General features: G+C 51.4%; 1 protein-coding gene across 1 annotated transcript in view; it reads right to left on the reverse strand.

The window, feature by feature from the left end:
* Positions 1-20,042, reverse strand: part of LARGE2 (LARGE xylosyl- and glucuronyltransferase 2) — a 51,112-nt gene extending 31,070 nt beyond the window's left edge. Inside the window, 2 exon segments of the mRNA XM_075280796.1 lie at positions 4,304-4,395; positions 19,912-20,042. The gene's annotated coding sequence lies outside the window, so the exon portion shown is untranslated.
* Between the last annotated feature and the right edge of the window lie 1,227 nt (positions 20,043-21,269).

The raw sequence follows: 21,269 nt of genomic DNA on the forward strand, positions 1-21,269 counted from the left end.
GTGAAGGAGCCGCGGAGGGAGGGGAGGGGGGGACAAGGGGGGGGCCGGGGGTTACAGGTACCGGCACTAGGACCCAAACACTACAGCCGTCCACAACCTGCAGCAGAAGGGAAATTATACAGCAGTTACTTACACAGAACAGCCTGGAAAACTGGGGGGGGGGGGGGGGTGAAGAACGACCCTCAAAGTATGTTAAATAGTTCTTCCAAAATGGCCGACTGACATGAGAGGTGTGCGGGCCCCTCAGATAGTGGGGAGGTGGGGGGCCCGGCCGCTGTCGCCCCCTCTGCACATGTAGTCTCCCCCCTCCCCCGGCCACAGATAGGAGACTGTTCACACCGGTTCTTATCCATTGACCTCCAGTAGATTTGTGGATTGGCGCCATTGGCCCACATTCTGACCCCTCCTCCTTGGTGGTCGCCCTGCTGGTCTCCATGGGGATAGCGCTGCGCAGACGCTCCACCAATAAAGACTCTCAGAATTTATTTATCCCATTTAGTAAATATTTTTTGTGACTTTTGTGCCCCAGTGCCCGAGATGGACAATAAACAGCATGTGCGGCGTATAGAGACCTACTCCAATCCCTTTAATACATATCCCTTTAAGAGACTCCTGTATAAGATGAGCCCCCTCATGGTCGGCCGATCCCCGCAGCGGCTTCTTCAGGTACCACATGTGACATGTAACGCTGCCCACATGAGCCGCCACTTATCCCCCTCTCTCTGCCGTGGCCGCCATGTTGGAGATCCCTTTAATAATGTGGAGATTCCCCGGTGGGAGGGGCCTGGCACAGGCGGACGGGGCGACAACCAGAGGAAATACGAAAAATTCCTGCCGACTGCACAAACCTCATCAAGTCCAAGATTCAAGGTCACACAGAGACGGGAGCGCAGCGGTATATACAGCCGCCATTATACTGCCGGTCATACATTATGTATACACACCCACACGCCACAAGCTACACACAATCCGATTGTCTGTCTGCAGAACCCACAGGAAGAAGCCGCCATTGTGTAATGTCCCCGACAGCGGCCGCCGACAACAGCGGAGAGGAAACGGCAGACGACAACTGGAGACAACGGTATATAACCCTACACAGCTGGAGACACTGCACAGGACCGTATACAACGGTGTATACCCCTACATGACGGTATATAACCCTACACAACGGTATATATCCCTACACAACGGTATATAACCCTACACAGCTGGAGACACTGCACAGGACCGTATACAACGGTGTATACCCCTACATGACGGTATATAACCCTACACAACGGTATATATCCCTACACAACGGTATATAACCCTACACAGCTGGAGACACTGCATAGGACCGTATACAACGGTATATACCCCTACACAACTGTATATAACCCTACACAACGGTATATACCCCTACACAGCTGGAGACACTGCACAGGACCGTATACAACGGTATATACCCCTACACAACTGTATATAACCCTACACAACTGTATATACCCCTACACAGCTGGAGACACTGCACAGGACCGTATACAACGGTATATAACCCTACACAACTGTACACACTGCACAGAACTGTATACAACAGTGTATACCCCTACAGAACTGTATATAACCCTACACAACGGTATATAATCCTACACAGCTGGAGACACTGCACAGGACCGTATACAACGGTATATACCCCTACACAACTGTATATAACCCTACACAACGGTATATATCCCTACACAACGGTATATACCCCTACACAGCTGGAGACACTGCACAGGACCGTATACAACGGTATATACCCCTACACAACTGTATATAACCCTACACAACGGTATATATCCCTACACAACGGTATATACCCCTACACAGCTGGAGACACTGCACAGGACCGTATACAACGGTATATAACCCTACACAACTGTACACACTGCACAGAACTGTATACAACAGTGTATACCCCTACAGAACTGTATATAACCCTACACAACGGTATATAATCCTACACAGCTGGAGACACTGCACAGGACCGTATACAACGGTATATACCCCTACACAACTGTATATAACCCTACACAACGGTATATATCCCTACACAACGGTATATACCCCTACACAGCTGGAGACACTGCACAGGACCATATACAACGGTATATACCCCTACACAACTGTATATAACCCTACACAACGGTATATATCCCTACACAACGGTATATACCCCTACACAGCTAGAGACACTGCACAGGACCGTATACAACGGTGTATACCCCTACATGACGGTATATAACCCTACACAACTGTACACACTGCACAGAACTGTATACAACAGTGTATACCCCTACAGAACTGTATATAACCCTACACAACGGTATATAATCCTACACGACTGGAGACACTGCACAGGACCGTATACAACGGTATATAACCCTACACAACTGTACACACTGCACAGAACTGTATACAACAGTGTATACCCCTACAGAACTGTATATAACCCTACACAACGGTATATAATCCTACACGACTGGAGACACTGCACAGGACCGTATACAACGGTATATAACCCTACACAACTGTATATAACCCTACACAACGGTATATATCCCTACACAACGGTATATACCCCTACACAGCTGGAGACACTGCACAGGACCATATACAACGGTATATACCCCTACACAACTGTATATAACCCTACACAACGGTATATATCCCTACACAACGGTATATACCCCTACACAGCTAGAGACACTGCACAGGACCGTATACAACGGTGTATACCCCTACATGACGGTATATAACCCTACACAACTGTACACACTGCACAGAACTGTATACAACAGTGTATACCCCTACAGAACTGTATATAACCCTACACAACGGTATATAATCCTACACGACTGGAGACACTGCACAGGACCGTATACAACGGTATATAACCCTACACAACTGTACACACTGCACAGAACTGTATACAACAGTGTATACCCCTACAGAACTGTATATAACCCTACACAACGGTATATAATCCTACACGACTGGAGACACTGCACAGGACCGTATACAACGGTATATAACCCTACACAACTGTACACACTGCACGGAACTGTATATAACCCTACACAATGGTATACACTCCACGGAACTGTATACAACGGTATATAACCCTACACAACTGTACACACTGAACGGAACTGTATACAACCCTACATCACTGTATATAACCCTATACACCAGTATATAATCCTAAACACCTGTATACACTGCACAGAACCGTATACATCTGTATATAACCCTACACAACTGTACACACTGTATATAACCTGTGTGAGCTCTATATACATCGCTGGTGACAGATATAACAGGGCTCCGGCAGTCACTAGTAAGGAGATGTCATTCAGGAGTCTGGGAAAGCTGTGTGGCCTGTAGCACTGTGACAGCTGTAATGGCAGCCATATGGTTCGGTCAGACGCATTAGCTGGGTGACATATATTGTGAGGGCCACTGCAGTCTCTACAGGGATCGCCACCCAGCTTTCCCAGGCTCCAACAAATCCGCCCACTGACGCTCCAATAATTCCTAGATCTGAACTCTGGATGGAACGGCAAAGACATCACCCAGCTCTCCCAAGTAGGCGCCATTGTCATATACTCGCTGTCTGCAGCTTTGTCAGGTCACATTGGGACGTGTTCACACACTCTGAATTCTGTCAGGATCTGCAGGTGTCTGAACAGGGGCTTATAACTCCTCCCAGCTGAGGTTTCGTTACAGTGTTCCGTTGCGAGTCTCAGGGACGTGTTCACACGTGGAGGCCATAAATCTGTCACAGCCCACGCAGGTCAGGACGGATTCTGCAGCCCCGGCACCCACGCGGAGACATTAAAGCAAGGCGGATAATACGAGAAGGATTAACACCACGGAATCTGCAGAAAGCCAAACCAATCAGGAGCCCGGGAAAGCTGGGGGGCAAACAAGATGGCAACCCTGACACAGTTACACATATCTGGATTAGTGGGAAAGCTGGGTGACCGACACTCACTGCGGCTCCTACAGGGGTCACCACCCAGCTTTCCCAGACGCCCCAGCCCATTCATGTAAAGCGATTAACCCCCACAGCACCAAAACCCACTGACACATTGTAACAAACTCTCAGAGCAGCCGAGCACTGACCGGACACAATGTAACAAACCACCAGCTGTGAGACGTCTCCTCGGGATCTCGCAGATCTTTAAGTGTAAAAGTTTCTGAGAAGTTTCCGAGTCTTGTGAGGAGCCGAGATGTGCGAGGAGACGTCTCCTGTGTGAGCGCAGACTCCGGGACTCACCTTGTAAGGAGCCGCCGCCGCTGCCGAGGACGAGGTGACAATTCCTCAGACTCTTCTCTGACCAGCGATGGTGGCGACTCCAGAAGTCTCTGCTGAAGAGAGAAGAAAAGAGACTGAGACAAGGGCCTGAGACCCCGCCCACACCTGCCTGCCCCGCCCCTCCCCCGCTCATCACCTCCTAAGCCCCGACACATCCTCAAGTCTTATCACTGGCAGCAACGCCAAAGAACCAGAGCGAGACGCGGCACAAAAACGGAACAGGACACGGACAGAAGTGGGGGAGAGGGGGAGAATTAAAGGGCGAGATAATTTAATTTCAGAATTTTATGTTTTTATTTATTTATTACAAGTAAAAAATATCGGAAAAACTGCGACAGAAGAAAAGAGAGAACGAAGAGAATCAGAGTATACAGTATATACATTATATATATTATACACACACATATATACAGTATATACACACCTCATAGACACACTATATATAGTATACACTAGAGATACATTATATACACATTATATGCATGTTATATATACACTATACATATTATACACACTATATATATATATACAGTATACACTAGAGATACATTATATATATTATACACACACACCTTATAGACACACTATATACACTACATATACACATTATATGCATGTTATATATACACACTATATATATATATATATATATATATATATATATATATATATACACAGTATACACTAGAGATACATTATATACACATTATATGCATGTTATATATACACTATACATACTATACACACTATATATATATAGATTATATACACACATACACACAGTATACACTAGAGATACATTATATATATTATACACACACACACACCTTATAGACACACTATATACACTACATATACACATTATATGCATGTTATATATACACACTATATATATATATATATATATATATATATATATATATATATATACACACACAGTATACACTAGAGATACATTATATACAAACTATAAGCATATTATACACAGTATATGCATGTTATATATACACTATAGATACACTATATACACACACACACTACATATACACATTATACGCACATTATATATACACACTAGAGATACATTATATACACTCACCTTATAGACACACTATATATATTATACACACTATATACACACCCTATATCCCCCTCCATCCACCTATAAGTATACATCTCCCCCCCCCCCCTGTGATGTTGGAGGACTCGGCGCCCGTACCCTCAGGAATGTGCGCTATACGCGCCGGCTGCCGCCCCTTATACATGTCCGGACCCCCCCCCACATGTGTCCGGACCCCCCCACATACCTGTCTCTGCAGGGCCTGGAGGTCTGGGCTCAGACAAGATGCAGCAGGAGCCTCCTCGTACTCAGAGGGGCCCCGGGGGCCGGTGCGAGGAGGAGCCGGAATGTGCGAATACCTGGCAGGAGGGAGAGATCCGACACCTGAGCTGTAAGAGGCCCCATCTCATAAGGAGTTGTCAGAGTGTAGATGGTGGGGTCCCCCCCCCCCTAGGTCCATTGGTACAGTCCTGCTGCAATGCTTCCTCCCTCCTGTGGGGGCGCTGCACTGGCTGCCTGATCCCTCCATAGACATCAGCAGATCTCTCGGGGTCCCAGGCACAGCGCCACTCCTGTCTGCAGGTTGTGTCTGGTATGACAGGCCTGCTCAGTGTATGGTATGGGGACTATGTGCGGTATTTTAGGTCCCGGCGGTCGTCGCTGTCACATGACCCGTCTCCGCATTCCTGACAAGTCATTTACATTGGAATGTCCTAATTATTCGGCATTATCATAAATCCCCCACAAGAATCCCATAAGGGAGGGCACTAGGACCCAGCGACACAACAGCGGAGGGCAGCTCAACATGGCGGTTCTTATGGCGTCGCAGCGCAGACTATGTTGCAGCACATTTGGGGTCTTTATTCGGGGGGGGGGGGGGTCACACAAGGTCTCATTCTTGTCCATTTTCTCGGATCTGTCGATAGATTCGGGTCTGTGAGGGATTTGGGGTCACGGCCGCCATTATTACACGTCCCTTCTGCATCCGTTTTTGCTGCCATTTTGTACGCTATTCACATCTGGCGCATTTTGCCGCGGTTTTCGATGCATTTGCAGATTTTATAGGTAAAAGACATTTATTAACATCCAGAACTGCGCGGTGTGAACAGACTCCGACCTGCAGGGACTCGCAGAGGACGGATCCACCCGCACCTGCCCGCGGCGCCGCTCGCCATCAGAAGACGGTGAATCAGACGCTTCTATTCTTAGATGTTTAGCCCAAGGTCTATCTGCGAGGAGTGAAAGCCGCAAATCTGATAGGGGGCGATGTGGGCGGGGCTACCGGGGTGACGGGGTCATCGCCACTTGTCACAATTATCTGGTGCGATGGGAGCCCAAAATACAAATCACAGGGCCCAGAGGAAGGCGGGGGGGGGGGGGGGGGGGGTCGCTGGATTAGGAGGAGGTGCAGTGATTGGAGGGGGCAGGGTACACGCTCGGCCTGGGGCTCCACTCACCCCAATAGAGGACAAGGAGGTGAAGAAAGGGACCCAAAAATAAGAAGATCAGGCCCTGAAATCCCCGGAGGTGCCAGATCCCCCGTCAGTCTGCGCCGGCCCTTGTGCTCGGGGGTCTCAGGGTTTACACAGGTGGGTTTGTAATAAGCCCCTGAAGGTTGTGGCCCCAGGACAATCCTGCTCTCACCACAGGTAATGGCCCCCCGGGGTCACTAATCTGACCCTGACCCTCGCCCGTCACTGGTGCGGCCGCACACAGGACATCACCGCCCGCCCTCACCGCGCCCGCGTAAGAGTCTGTCCACCCCGGCCGTAGAGAAGACGCTGACAGAGAGCGGCGGTCGTGTGCGCCACAGACATGTGACCACCGGAGGAGACGAGCGGCGCCGCTGCCACGGATTGTCCACCAACCAATTCTACAGGAAACGCTTCAATGTATCCAAAATGGGAAACAAATTCACAAGTCGTCGCCATTAGAGCGTCACTACCATCGTATCTCCATTGTATCTCACCTTATATAGAAGATCCCTTTAATGATGGGTCAGAACTCCTTAAAATCAATAGAACGTAAAATCAGAAGAGGTCACCGGGGGCGGCAATTAAAGGGATAGCGCCGCCCCGGGTGACATCAGGATAATTATATAGAACCGCCATTAGGTAATCACAAGGAGCGCGGCCAAGACTGCAGGGAAGACGTCTTATAGGAAGGCCGGGATAGAACTGTAATAGTAACAGAAGAGAGGTCTCCCCTCCCCCACAGGCTCACTGATGAAGGGAATGCAATCACAGTATAGACCGACACCCCGATACACGCAGATTATTTATTCATTAGAAAATGAACGATCCCCTGGAAGGAGAAGAAACATCTGAAGACTGAGAAAGGGAATATTCATGGATACCATGTGGATTGTATGATACCCCAGAGCTGCGCTCACTATTCTGCTGCATTCTTACATTAGGCTCCATTCACACGGAGTAATGTGACGCGTGACCTGGCACGTATATGGCGTGTGTGACTTTGCACGCCCTAAAAGCTCCCATTGATTGCAATGGGAGCCTGGATCGTATATGCCGCAAAATCATGGCCGCAAAATAACGCGGCGTATACGATCCAGGATCCCACTGCAATCAATGAGGAAGGCGCGCAAAGTCACACACGCCATATACGTGCCAGGTCACGCGTCACATTACTCCGTGTGAACGCGCCCTGACACTGTATATAACGCGGAGTCTCACAATAAGACACTTGTGGGGGGGGAGCGAGAATGTAACGCGGGACCCAAACCGGCCACATCGCGGCCCCCCCCCCCCCCCCCCAGGCGACTCCGTCACTTCAGTATGTACTTTAACCCTTTCAGGAACATTGCCCCCCCCCCCTGCAGGGTTCCCAGGATGCTTTGCAGCCCCCCATTGTCTCCTTAAGCCTAACAATTGTAAATGGAGGCCGGCCCCTATTGGGGGGGGGGGGGTCTATTGTTATGGCCCCCAACTTAACCCCTTTATGTCCAGAGGAGACTGCAGTTACTGTAGGGAAACAAGAGGAGACGTTGCGGCCATTGTTGTCTTTAGAATTCGCAGCTGCTTTTACCTTCCTGGGAGGGAAACACAAAAAAGACCCCCGACCCCCCCCCCCCCCCCCCCCTCCCAGTGTACACAAGCGAGGCGCAGCGCCCCGGGGTCACAGACTTCACTGCTGGAATCCACAGCCATGTCCAAATCCTGCACCGTCCGCTCCTGCGTATACACATAGGACGAGGAACACGCGTGTAATATAAAGGGAAACTCCAGCAAAGAGTCTCTGCAGCAGCCGCGGTTACTAGGCAACCTCCAAACAACAGACCCTGCTGCAGAGGGCAACACCGCCTGACCCCCGCTATATACTGACCCCGCTATATACTGACCCCCGCTATATACTGAACCCCGCTATATACTGACCCCCGCTATATACTGACCCCCGCTATATACTGAACCCCGCTATATACTGACCCCGCTATATACTGACCCCCGCTATATACTGATCCCCGCTATATACTGACCCCGCTATATACTGACCCCCGCTATATACTGAGCCCGCTATATACTGACCCCCGCTATATACTGACCCCGCTATATACTGACCCCCGCTATATACTGACCCCCGCTATATACTGACCCCGCTATATACTGACCCCCGCTATATACTGACCCCCGCTATATACTGAACCCCGCTATATACTGAACCCCGCTATATACTGAACCCCGCTATATACTGAACCCCGGCTATATACTGACCCCCGCTATATACTGACCCCCGCTATATACTGAGCCCGCTATATACTGACCCCCGCTATATACTGAACCCCGCTATATACTGAACCCCGCTATATACTGAACCCCGCTATATACTGAACCCCGCTATATACTGAACCCCGCTATATACTGAACCCCGCTATATACTGACCCCCGCTATATACTGAACCCCGCTATATACTGACCCCCGCTATATACTGAACCCCGCTATATACTGAACCCCGCTATATACTGAACCCCGCTATATACTGGACCCCGCTATATACTGACCCCCGCTATATACTGACCCCCGCTATATACTGAGCCCGCTATATACTGACCCCCGCTATATACTGAACCCCGCTATATACTGAACCCCGCTATATACTGAACCCCGCTATATACTGACCCCCGCTATATACTGATCCCCGCTATATACTGACCCCGCTATATACTGACCCCCGCTATATACTGACCCCCGCTATATACTGACCCCGGCTATATACTGAGCCCGCTATATACTGACCCCCGCTATATACTGAGCCCGGCTATATACTGAGCCCGCTATATACTGACCCCCGCTATATACTGACCCCCGCTATATACTGACCCCCGCTATATACTAACCCCGCTATATACTGACCCCCGCTATATACTGACCCCCGCTATATACTGACCCCGCTATATACTGACCCCCGCTATATACTGACCCCCGCTATATACTGACCCCCGCTATATACTAACCCCGCTATATACTGACCCCCGCTATATACTGACCCCCGCTATATACTGACCCCCGCTATATACTGACCCCGCTATATACTGACCCCGCTATATACTGACCCCGCTATATACTGACCCCGCTATATACTGACCCCCGCTATATACTGACCCCGCCAGCTCACAGCTATACTGCTATATACTGACCCCGCCAGGTCACAGCTATACTGCTATATACTGACCCCCGCCAGGTCACCGCTATACTGCTATATACTGACCCCGCCAGGTCACCGCTATACTGCTATATACTGACCCCGCCAGGTCACCGCTATACTGCTATATACTGACCCCGCCAGGTCACCGCTATACTGCTATATACTGACCCCGCCAGGTCACAGCTATACTGCTATATACTGACCCCCGCCAGGTCACAGCTATACTGCTATATACTGACCCCGCCAGGTCACCGCTATACTGCTATATACTGACCCCGCCAGGTCACCGCTATACTGCTATATACTGACCCCGCCAGGTCACCGCTATACTGCTATATACTGACCCCGCCAGGTCACCGCTATACTGCTATATACTGACCCCGCCAGGTCACCGCTATACTGCCATATACTGATCCCCGCCAGGTCACCGCTATACTGCTATATACTGACCCCCGCCAGGTCACAGCTATACTGCTATATACTGACCCCGCCAGGTCACCGCTATACTGCTATATACTGACCCCGCCAGGTCACCGCTATACTGCTATATACTGACCCCGCCAGGTCACCGCTATACTGCTATATACTGACCCCCGCCAGGTCACAGCTATACTGCTATATACTGACCCCGCCAGGTCACCGCTATACTGCTATATACTGACCCCGCCAGGTCACCGCTATACTGCTATATACTGACCCCCGCCAGTGACAATGACTGAGGTACGTGGCATTCTTACGTCCTGGTCACTTTCCTGACGGGGGAGACATGTTCATGGGCCCCTCAGATTTATTGGAAGGCCTGCAGGTCCCACCATCATGGAGCGGTCGTCGGTATCGGTGCAGGCACACAGCTCGCCAGAGGAAGGAACTGACTAACGATCCAGGCGGAGGCTTCACAAATCTCCACAAGATGCTTGACCTGTACAGGACATGATTTTGCAGCAGTGTGCGGTTTTTGGCCGAGCAGCATGCTACCACCCCATGGCCAAGGCGTGAAGAAGGCCCCACCCCCAGCACACGCTTGCCACGCCTCCTTTCCAAGAAATTTTTGTTGCGGGAGCTTAAAAAAGTCCCAGGAGAGTCAAAGGGTTTTATATTGATGGGCTGTCCTATATGTGATCAGCGGGTCCGACACCTGAGACCCCTACTGATCAGCTGGCTGAGGAGGCCAAGCACAGTGCCATACATACTGTAGTGGTTGTGCTTGGTAGTGCAGCTCAGCCCCAATCAATTGACCAATGAAGGTGATGTCATCAGTACAGGGAAGGGACTGCGCCATCCTGAGCGCCGCGGCCTCTTCAGACAGCTGATCTGCAGGGTCCCCTGGACATGGAGTTTTAATGTTATGGCTGATCGGTGCAAATATCACAAAGGAGAAACAGTAAAACAACCCAAAGCCATGAGTAAGACACGGCGATAAGAAACCCCGCAACGCATCCGGCGCAGGGAGAGAGCGATCCAGCCCTGTGTGTGTGATCAGTGCCGCAGTCTGAGCTCGAAACGTTCCCAGGCCGGCAGAGATTAAACCTGAGACGGGACCTGCAGCTTAGCCGGAGCCGCTCGCCATCACAAGAGTCTTTGTCTTCTCGGATTTCCTGCGATTCCCACCTAATCCCTCATAATAGTAATAACCGGATGGATGGCGAATACAGGTGCTCGCCACCGCTCTCCGTCGCTTTCCACATAATGATGTATTTGCTGAATTTATGAATCCAAGATTTCTGAAATAAAAACAAATCTCCTTAATCCGCCCCTTGTCCCCCCCGACCGAGAATCATTATGGAAATACTGCAAGCAAGGAATAGCGCAACGTCTTAGACGCGGCGGCGCCGGCCGTACTCCCCTGCTGCGGTCCTGTCTGAGAGGCGCACATCTGTAACCTGCCTATTAAGGGTTAAACGTGTGAGTATTTACAGCACCCACCTGCTCCCCCCACCCCCATGGTTATGGGGCGACCCCCATATAGGCCACAAGCCCCCCTGAATTAACCCTTCATTGGTACCATCCCGCGACCACAACAGACCAGTGTCGGATTTGGTGACTTTTTACCGACTCCAACCAAAATTGGTCCTGACCGACTCCACAGCCCCGGTGACTACTAAGAGGGCAACTCTATGAGCCCCGGGGTCACCCTTTACCCCTGTTTTGGGGTTCGCTGTCACAGGACGGATCTTATACGGATTTTCCCAAATTGTAAAACCAATCAATCCCCGCCGATGTGACGGACGGGGGACGGGGGACGGACGCGTTTCTGTGCAGACGCCATAGATTTCGTTTCATCCACTTTGATCGAACTGTAAAATATTGTAAATTTGTTGCATCGAACCCGCAGCAATTACACCGCGCGGTCATCGCGGACTGGAACGGCGAAGTATAATGACCCCAAACAAAAAGCAGCGACTGAACACGACTACAAGGACGACCCCATCCCAAACCGTGGCTCGCCAAAACATGACCAAGGAGGAAGCTGCTGCCAAAACCAAATGGGCACCCAAAACATGGCCCCTGCCGGCACCGGATTATACATGACCCATAGTCAGACGGTATCTGCGGCACATATCACTGACATTATACTACAGTACATATCAGCGACACGTGTCAGTCATTCTTCATACGACACAAGGACAGGTACTCAGGCCGGGATCCGAACCCCAGGGGCAGCTGATGGCAGCTCCACAGTCGCCCACACGGGCACACATGACACCAGCCTGACTAAAGCAAACTGTGAGAGCGGAGGTGACACAGCGCGGCCAATATTGACTCTGCCGGCCGCCTGTCATTAACACGGGACTGGCAGCCAGGAGAGGAGACGTCACCCGTGTGTGGGGGGGAGAACAAAACCTGATCCCTCACAGCTGTGCTCATAGTGGGCGACTCACCGGGACACCGCGCACAACAAAAACCTCTGCAAACAGGGAGATACCGAGGCCGGAACACCGAGTATTATATACTATGACCCCTAATATTATATACTGTGACCCCTGATATTATATACTGTATACTGTGACCCCTGATATTATATACTGTATACTGTGACCCCTGATATTATATACTGTATACTGTGACCCCTGATATTATATACTGGATACTGTGACCCCTGATATTATATACTGTATACTGTGACGCCTAACATTATATATATATATATATATATATATATATATATATATATATATATATATATATACACACACACACACTATGATGACCCCTAATATTATAGATATATACAGTGACCCCTGATATTACCAGTATATACATATAGGAGCCATTTTTGCAGGGGGCATCTTGGACTCGGCAGTGTGCGAGATCCTTGTCCTTGTTCCTGGCATCTCCAGGTTCCCTATAAATGGCGTCTCCGGTCTTGTGGCCACCTTGGCTATGGAACAAGGAGTAAATGGAGTCAGGCGCACATGTGGCCACCTTGTCACTTACTGCAGCCACAAAAAGTGGCCGCCCCATGTGTCCACTCCGGAGGGGGACCTGCAAAAACACAGAATTGTGTGACCATGTATTAGCTGCGAGTGGTCATTGTGTAATATTACACTCCCCCTGATTTATACGGAGGCGCCGTCTCTTCTTGTACGGAGGCGCCGTCTCTTCTTGTACGGAGGCGCCGTCTCTTCTTGTACGGAGGCGCCGTCTCTTCTTGTACGGAGGCGCCGTCTCTTCTTGTACGGAGGCGCCGTCTCTTCTTGTACGGAGGCGCCGTCTCTTCTTGTACGGAGGCGCCGTCTCTTCTTGTACGGAGGCGCCGTCTCATCTTATACGGAGGCGCCGTCTCATCTTATACGGAGGCGCCGTCTCATCTTATACGGAGGCGCCGTCTCTTCTTATACGGAGGCGCCGTCTCTTCTTATACGGAGGCGCCGTCTCTTCTTATACGGAGGCGCCGTCTCTTCTTATACGGAGGAGCCGTCTCTTCTTATACGGAGGCGCCGTCTCTTCTTATACGGAGGCGCCGTCTCTTCTTATACGGAGGCGCCGTCTCTTCTTATACGGAGGCGCCGTCTCTTCTTATACGGAGGCGCCGTCTCATCTTGTACGGAGGCGCCGTCTCTTCTTGTACGGAGGCGCCGTCTCTTCTTGTACGGAGGCGCCGTCTCTTCTTGTACGGAGGCGCCGTCTCTTCTTGTACGGAGGCGCCGTCTCTTCTTGTACGGAGGCGCCGTCTCTTCTTGTACGGAGGCGCCGTCTCTTCTTGTACGGAGGCGCCGTCTCTTCTTGTACGGAGGCGCCGTCTCTTCTTGTACGGAGGCGCCGTCTCTTCTTGTACGGAGGCGCCGTCTCTTCTTGTACGGAGGCGCCGTCTCTTCTTGTACGGAGGCGCCGTCTCTTCTTGTACGGAGGCGCCGTCTCTTCTTGTACGGAGGCGCCGTCTCTTCTTGTACGGAGGCGCCGTCTCTTCTTGTACGGAGGCGCCGTCTCTTCTTGTACGGAGGCGCCGTCTCTTCTTGTACGGAGGCGCCGTCTCTTCTTGTACGGAGGCGCCGTCTCTTCTTGTACGGAGGCGCCGTCTCTTCTTGTACGGAGGCGCCGTCTCTTCTTGTACGGAGGCGCCGTCTCTTCTTGTACGGAGGCGCCGTCTCTTCTTGTACGGAGGCGCCGTCTCTTCTTGTACGGAGGCGCCGTCTCTTCTTGTACGGAGGCGCCGTCTCTTCTTGTACGGAGGCGCCGTCTCTTCTTGTACGGAGGCGCCGTCTCTTCTTGTACGGAGGCGCCGTCTCTTCTTGTACGGAGGCGCCGTCTCTTCTTGTACGGAGGCGCCGTCTCTTCTTATACGGAGGCGCCGTCTCTTCTTATACGGAGGCGCCGTCTCATCTTATACGGAGGCGCCGTCTCATCTTATACGGAGGCGCCGTCTCTTCTTATACGGAGGCGCCGTCTCTTCTTATACGGAGGCGCCGTCTCATCTTATACGGAGGCGCCGTCTCATCTTATACGGAGGCGCCGTCTCTTCTTATACGGAGGCGCCGTCTCTTCTTATACGGAGGCGCCGTCTCTTCTTATACGGAGGCGCCGTCTCTTCTTATACGGAGGCGCCGTCTCTTCTTATACGGAGGCGCCGTCTCTTCTTATACGGAGGCGCCGTCTCTTCTTATACGGAGGCGCCGTCTCTTCTTATACGGAGGCGCCGTCTCTTCTTATACGGAGGCGCCGTCTCTTCTTATACGGAGGAGCCGTCTCTTCTTATACGGAGGAGCCGTCTCTTCTTATACGGAGGCGCCGTCTCTTCTTATACGGAGGCGCCGTCTCTTCTTATACGGAGGAGCCGTCTCTTCTTATACGGAGGCGCCGTCTCTTCTTATACGGAGGCGCCGTCTCTTCTTATACGGAGGCGGACCATCAGCCGATGCAGGAGATGTGAGGACTTGCATTGTAAACCCTGGACTTCATACATCTGCCTCTCGGTGCATTAGAGGAGCAGAGAGGTCAGCGCTCCAGACACGAGCACATAACTTCCCAATAAAGCTGTCAGTAAGTTACTGACCTGTGGTATTTGTCACATGGCAGTTTAGCAGCAGGTCCCGTCCTCTCAGTTGCAGATTATTCGGCCGCTCCCGTCACTCCTGAGTTTTCCTCGCTGTCTGTCATCTTCTGGGATACAAACACAGATGGCTGGAGAGTGACCTGACGTCTCACAGAGATATACATAGAGGCGCCCAAATATACCTCCTGATCCCTGATCCGCTCCTCCGACATTTAACACTTCGTCTCCTGGGACGCCACCTGATACTGTGGACCCCCCACCATAGTCCAGGCCGGCCCCCCCCACCCATACTCCAGGCCGGACCCCCCCCCCCATACTCCAGGCCGGCCCCCCCCCCCCATACTCCAGGCCGGACCCCCCCCACCCATACTCCAGGCCGGCCCCCCCCCCATACTCCAGGCCGGCCCCCCCCCGCCATACTCCAGGCCGGCCCCCCCCCCGCCATACCCCAGGCCGGCCCCCCCCCGCCATACCCCAGGCCGGCCCCCCCCCCCGCCATACTCCAGGCCGGACCTCCCCCCCCCCCCCCATCACCACCGAAACACAGGGACATTTATTTATAGGAAATGCGAAGGTGAAAATTGTCAAGTCCAAGAAGCCGCTGCAATTACTGGAGAAGGAACAGAAGGAGAGAAAGGAGGAAGTTTAGAGAAAGCGCCGGAGTCTCCTTATGGGGGGGGTCACACGGCCCACGGGGGGTGCAAAGGGCACACAGGCTAATAAAAGCCACAAAAACCGCAGAGGGCTTAAAATAGCGGCCACCTCATCCAGGCGCCAGAATAGGAGCGAATCCACCTAAGTGAGAGGGAACACTGGATGGGGCGCGTCACCCCCCCCCTCCCCCCTCCCCCAATACAAACTGCCCCAAGAGCAGAGGCCAGGCCCGGATATATAAAAACTCCTCAGGATGCAATATGGCCGAATTAATAATAGCAGGCGCACCCCGAGGGGCAACTAATCACATCTGAGAGCCCAAAGAGGGGCAATAGAGAGCAGACAGAGGGGCAGGTGGGGAGGGGGGGTGATAGCGAGCAGACAGAGGGGCAGGTGGGGGCAATAGAGAGCAGGCAGAGGGGCAGGTGGGGAGGGGGGGTGATAGCGAGCAGACAGAGGGGCAGGTGGGGGCAATAGAGAGCAGGCAGAGGGGCAGGTGGGGAGGGGGGGGTGATAGCGAGCAGACAGAGGGGCAGGTGGGGGCAATAGAGAGCAGGCAGAGGGGCAGGTGGGGAGGGGGGGTGATAGCGAGCAGACAGAGGGGCAGGTGGGGGCAATAGAGAGCAGGCAGAGGGGCAGGTGGGGGTGATAGAGAGCAGGCAGAGGGGCAGGTGGGGGCAATAGAGAGCAGGCAGAGGGGCAGGTGGGGGCAATAGAGAGCAGGCAGAGGGGCAGGTGGGGAGGGGGGGTGATAGCGAGCAGACAGAGGGGCAGGTGGGGGCAATAGAGAGCAGACAGAGGGGCAGGTGGGGAGGGGGGGTGATAGCGAGCAGACAGAGGGGCAGGTGGGGGCAATAGAGAGCAGGCAGAGGGGCAGGTGGGGAGGGGGGGTGATAGCGAGCAGACAGAGGGGCAGGTGGGGGCAATAGAGAGCAGGCAGAGGGGCAGGTGGGGAGGGGGGGTGATAGCGAGCAGACAGAGGGGCAGGTGGGGGCAATAGAGAGCAGGCAGAGGGGCAGGTGGGGGTGATAGAGAGCAGGCAGAGGGGCAGGTGGGGGCAATAGAGAGCAGGCAGAGGGGCAGGTGGGGGCAATAGAGAGCAGGCAGAGGGGCAGGTGGGGAGGGGGGGTGATAGCGAGCAGACAGAGGGGCAGGTGGGGGCAATAGAGAGCAGGCAGAGGGGCAGGTGGGGGTGATAGAGAGCAGGCAGAGGGGCAGGTGGGGGCAATAGAGAGCAGGCAGAGGGGCAGGTGGGGGTGATAGAGAGAAGGCAGAGGGGCAGGTGGGGAGGGGGGGTGATAGCGAGCAGACAGAGGGGCAGGTGGGGGCAATAGAGAGCAGGCAGAGGGGCAGGTGGGGGTGATAGAGAGAAGGCAGAGGGGCAGGTGGGGAGGGGGGGTGATAGCGAGCAGACAGAGGGGCAGGTGGGGGGGATAGAGACCTGAGAGAGGGGCAATGGATCACATCTGAGAGCCCAAAGAGGGGCAATAGAGAGCAGGCAGAGGGGCAGGTGGGAGGGGGATAGAAAGCAGATAGTAGAACTTGGGCAGCTGATGGAGATGATACAGGGATGGGCGACACTGAACCCCCCGCAGTGGGACATAACCTGGTGCTGACAGTGGGACCCCCTGGACCCCCCCTCAATACACCCATTATAATAACCAGGAAGACAAAGAGGACACAGAAAGAAGGCGCCCGTGTTACTAAAATAAATACACGGTAAGGAAGCCTTCACACGGAGTAAACACGTGTGTATTTTTGCAAACTACACGTGTAAAAAATATCATTGAAGTCAATGGGAGTCTTATTTTTACACGTGTAGTTTGCAAAAATACACACGTGTTTACTCCGTGTGAAGGCTCCCTAAATCCCTCAACTCAAGTCCACTGCTCACTACACGGCAACTACACGGCTCTCATGACACGGCAGCTACATGTCTCTCTGTACACTGCAATTACACGTCTCTCAGTACATGGCAACTACACGGCTCCCAGGACACGGCAGCTACACGTCTCTCAGTACACGGCAATTACACGTCTCTCTGTACACGGCAATTACACGTCTCTCAGTACACGACAATTACACGTCTCTCAGTACACGGCAATTACACGTCTCTCAGTACACGGCAATTACACGTCTCTCAGTACACGGCAATTACACGTCTCTCAGTACACGGCAATTACACGTCTCTCAGTACACGGCAATTACACGTCTCTCAGTACACGGCAATTACACGTCTCTCAGTACACGGCAATTACACGTCTCTCAGTGCACAGCAGCTACACGTCTATCAGTACACGGCAATTACACGTCTCTCAGTACACGACAATTACACGTCTCTCAGTACACGGCAATTACACGTCTCTCTGTACACGGCAATTACACGTCTCTCAGTACACGACAATTACACGTCTCTCAGTACACGGCAATTACACGTCTCTCTCGGCTGCTGATATATAAATATTTAATGGTAATCAATAACCAATCAGGTTGCCGTTAATGACACTAATCGATCAATGACAACAGTCCTGATATTTCCTCCATCCACAATCCCAGGACTAGCGGCGCCTCCTCTTTCGCCTCCATCATGAATGAGGTGACTTCCGCCATCCTGACAGCGATGCCCAGACATCAGTATTATGGCGGTACGGTGAGCGCTACACCCCCCATGTCCCATCCCTTAAACATGCTAAGAGGTGGTGTATACAGCTGCATGCAGACCCGTGTGTCACCATGGTTACAGACTGCAAACAAACCCTGTGTAGTTGGATCCGCCCCGTCATACTGTCACATGTACAGAAGAGATCAGGAGTAATATCAACCCGCACACGGCGGCCGCGCAGGAGCTGCGTACACAAAACGGAAGGAGAAAGCTCATCAGGAAACTCAGGAGGAGCCACCGCGGAGAAGGCCGAGAATAGACAAACCCTTGAAGTAAGACATGTCAAGAGGAAGCCCAGCCTATGTAATAAGAGTATATGATACAGCAGCACAGCATGTAACATGTCATATCACACACATGTAATGGGTACAGGAACATAGATGTATAGGCATCCCATGTAATAACACCATATCACACACGTAATGTATATAGTCATATATATATATATAGGCATCCTATGTAATAACAGTATACGATACAGCGGAACAGCCTGTAATATGTCATGTCACACACGCGTAATGTGTACAGGAACATAGATGTATAGGCATCCCATGTAATAACAGTATATCACACACATGTAATGTATATAGTCATATATATATATAGGCATCCCATGTAATAAGACTAGATCATACAGCGGCACGTCCTGCACATACATCATATCACACATAGAACATGTATAAGCAGCCTATGTAATAACAGTATATCATACAGCGGCACAGCCTGTAATAGGTCATGTCACACACGTGTAGGGTATACAGGGACATATATGTATAGGCATCCCATGTAATAAGACCATATCACACACATGTAATGTATATAGACACATATACAGGCATCCCATGTAATAAGACCATATCACACACATGTAATGTATATAGACACATATACAGGCATCCCATGTAATAAGACCATATCACACACATGTAATGTATATAGACACATATACAGGCATCCCATGTAATGACAGTATGTGACACAGCAGCACACAGGTCATGTCACACACATGTAACGTACACACATGTCAGGCCCTTCCTCTCACCTCACTAGTTTCTCGCCTCCATCCTCTTCGCTTCTCTCACTGACTCTGATTTGCAGCCATAAAGCCGATGAGATCAGCAGACAATCACATCGATCCGATCTGCGATCACTACACGAGCCTGGCTCAGAGCAGGGAAAGACCGCGCCTGCGCACATCGACCGCATTGTTACCAGGGGCGGGAGGCTGTCACTCAAAGGAAAGGGGCGGGGAAACTGGCCACTAATCCCGCCTCTTAAAGGCGCCAGTATCAAAAAAAAATAATCACACACTGTCATATATACATATGCTGTACTAGAATGTGTACTATATATATACTGTACTACAGTGTGTAATACATACATATACTGTGCTACAGTGTGTTATATATATATATATATATATATACACTCACCGGCCACTTTATTAGGTACACCATGCTAGTAACGGGTTGGACCCCCTTTTGCCTTCAGAACTGCCTCCATTCTTGGTGGCATAGATACAACAAGGTGCTGGAAGCATTCCTCAGAGATTTTGCTCCATATTGACATGATGGCATCACACAGTTGCAGTCGCAGATTTGTCGGCTGCACATCCATGATGCGAATCTCCCGTTCCACCACATCCCAAAGATGCTCCTCTATTGGATTGAGATCTGGTGACTGTGGAGGCCATTGGAGTACAGTGAACTCATTGTCATGTTCAAGAAACCAGTCTGAGATGATTCCAGCTTTATGACATGGCATTGCATTATCCTGCTGAAAGTAGCCATCAGATGTTGGGTACATTGTGGTCATAAAGGGATGGACATGGTCAGCAACAATACTCAGGTAGGCTTTGGCGTTGCAACCATGCTCAATTGGTACCAAGGGGCCCAAAGAGTGCCAAGAAAATATTCCCCACACCATGACACCACCACCACCAGCCTGAACCGTTACCGATACAAGGCAGGATGGATCCATGCTTTCATGTTGTAGACGCCAAATTCTGACCCTACCATCCGAATGTCGCAGCAGAAATCGAGACTCATCAGACCAGGCAACGTTTTTCCAATCTTCAATTGTCCAATTTCGATGAGCTTGTGCAAATTGTAGCCTCAGTTTCCTGTTCTTAGCTGAAAGGAGTGGCCCCCGGTGTGGTCTTCTGCTGCTGTAGCCCATCTGCCTCAAAGTTGGACGTACTGTGCGGCGTTCAGAGATGCTCTTCTGGCTACCTTGGGTGTAACGGGTGGCTATTTGAGTCACTGTTGCCTTTCTATCAGCTGGAACCAGTCTGGCCATTCTCCTCTGACCTCTGGCATCAACAACGCATTTCCGCCCCCCACAGAACTGCCGCTCACTGGATGTTTTTTCTTTTTCGGACCATTCTCTGTAAACCCTAGA

The sequence above is a fragment of the Leptodactylus fuscus genome, chromosome 7 (genome assembly GCF_031893055.1).
Source record: "Leptodactylus fuscus isolate aLepFus1 chromosome 7, aLepFus1.hap2, whole genome shotgun sequence".
In the NCBI taxonomy this organism is placed as follows: domain Eukaryota; kingdom Metazoa; phylum Chordata; class Amphibia; order Anura; family Leptodactylidae; genus Leptodactylus; species Leptodactylus fuscus.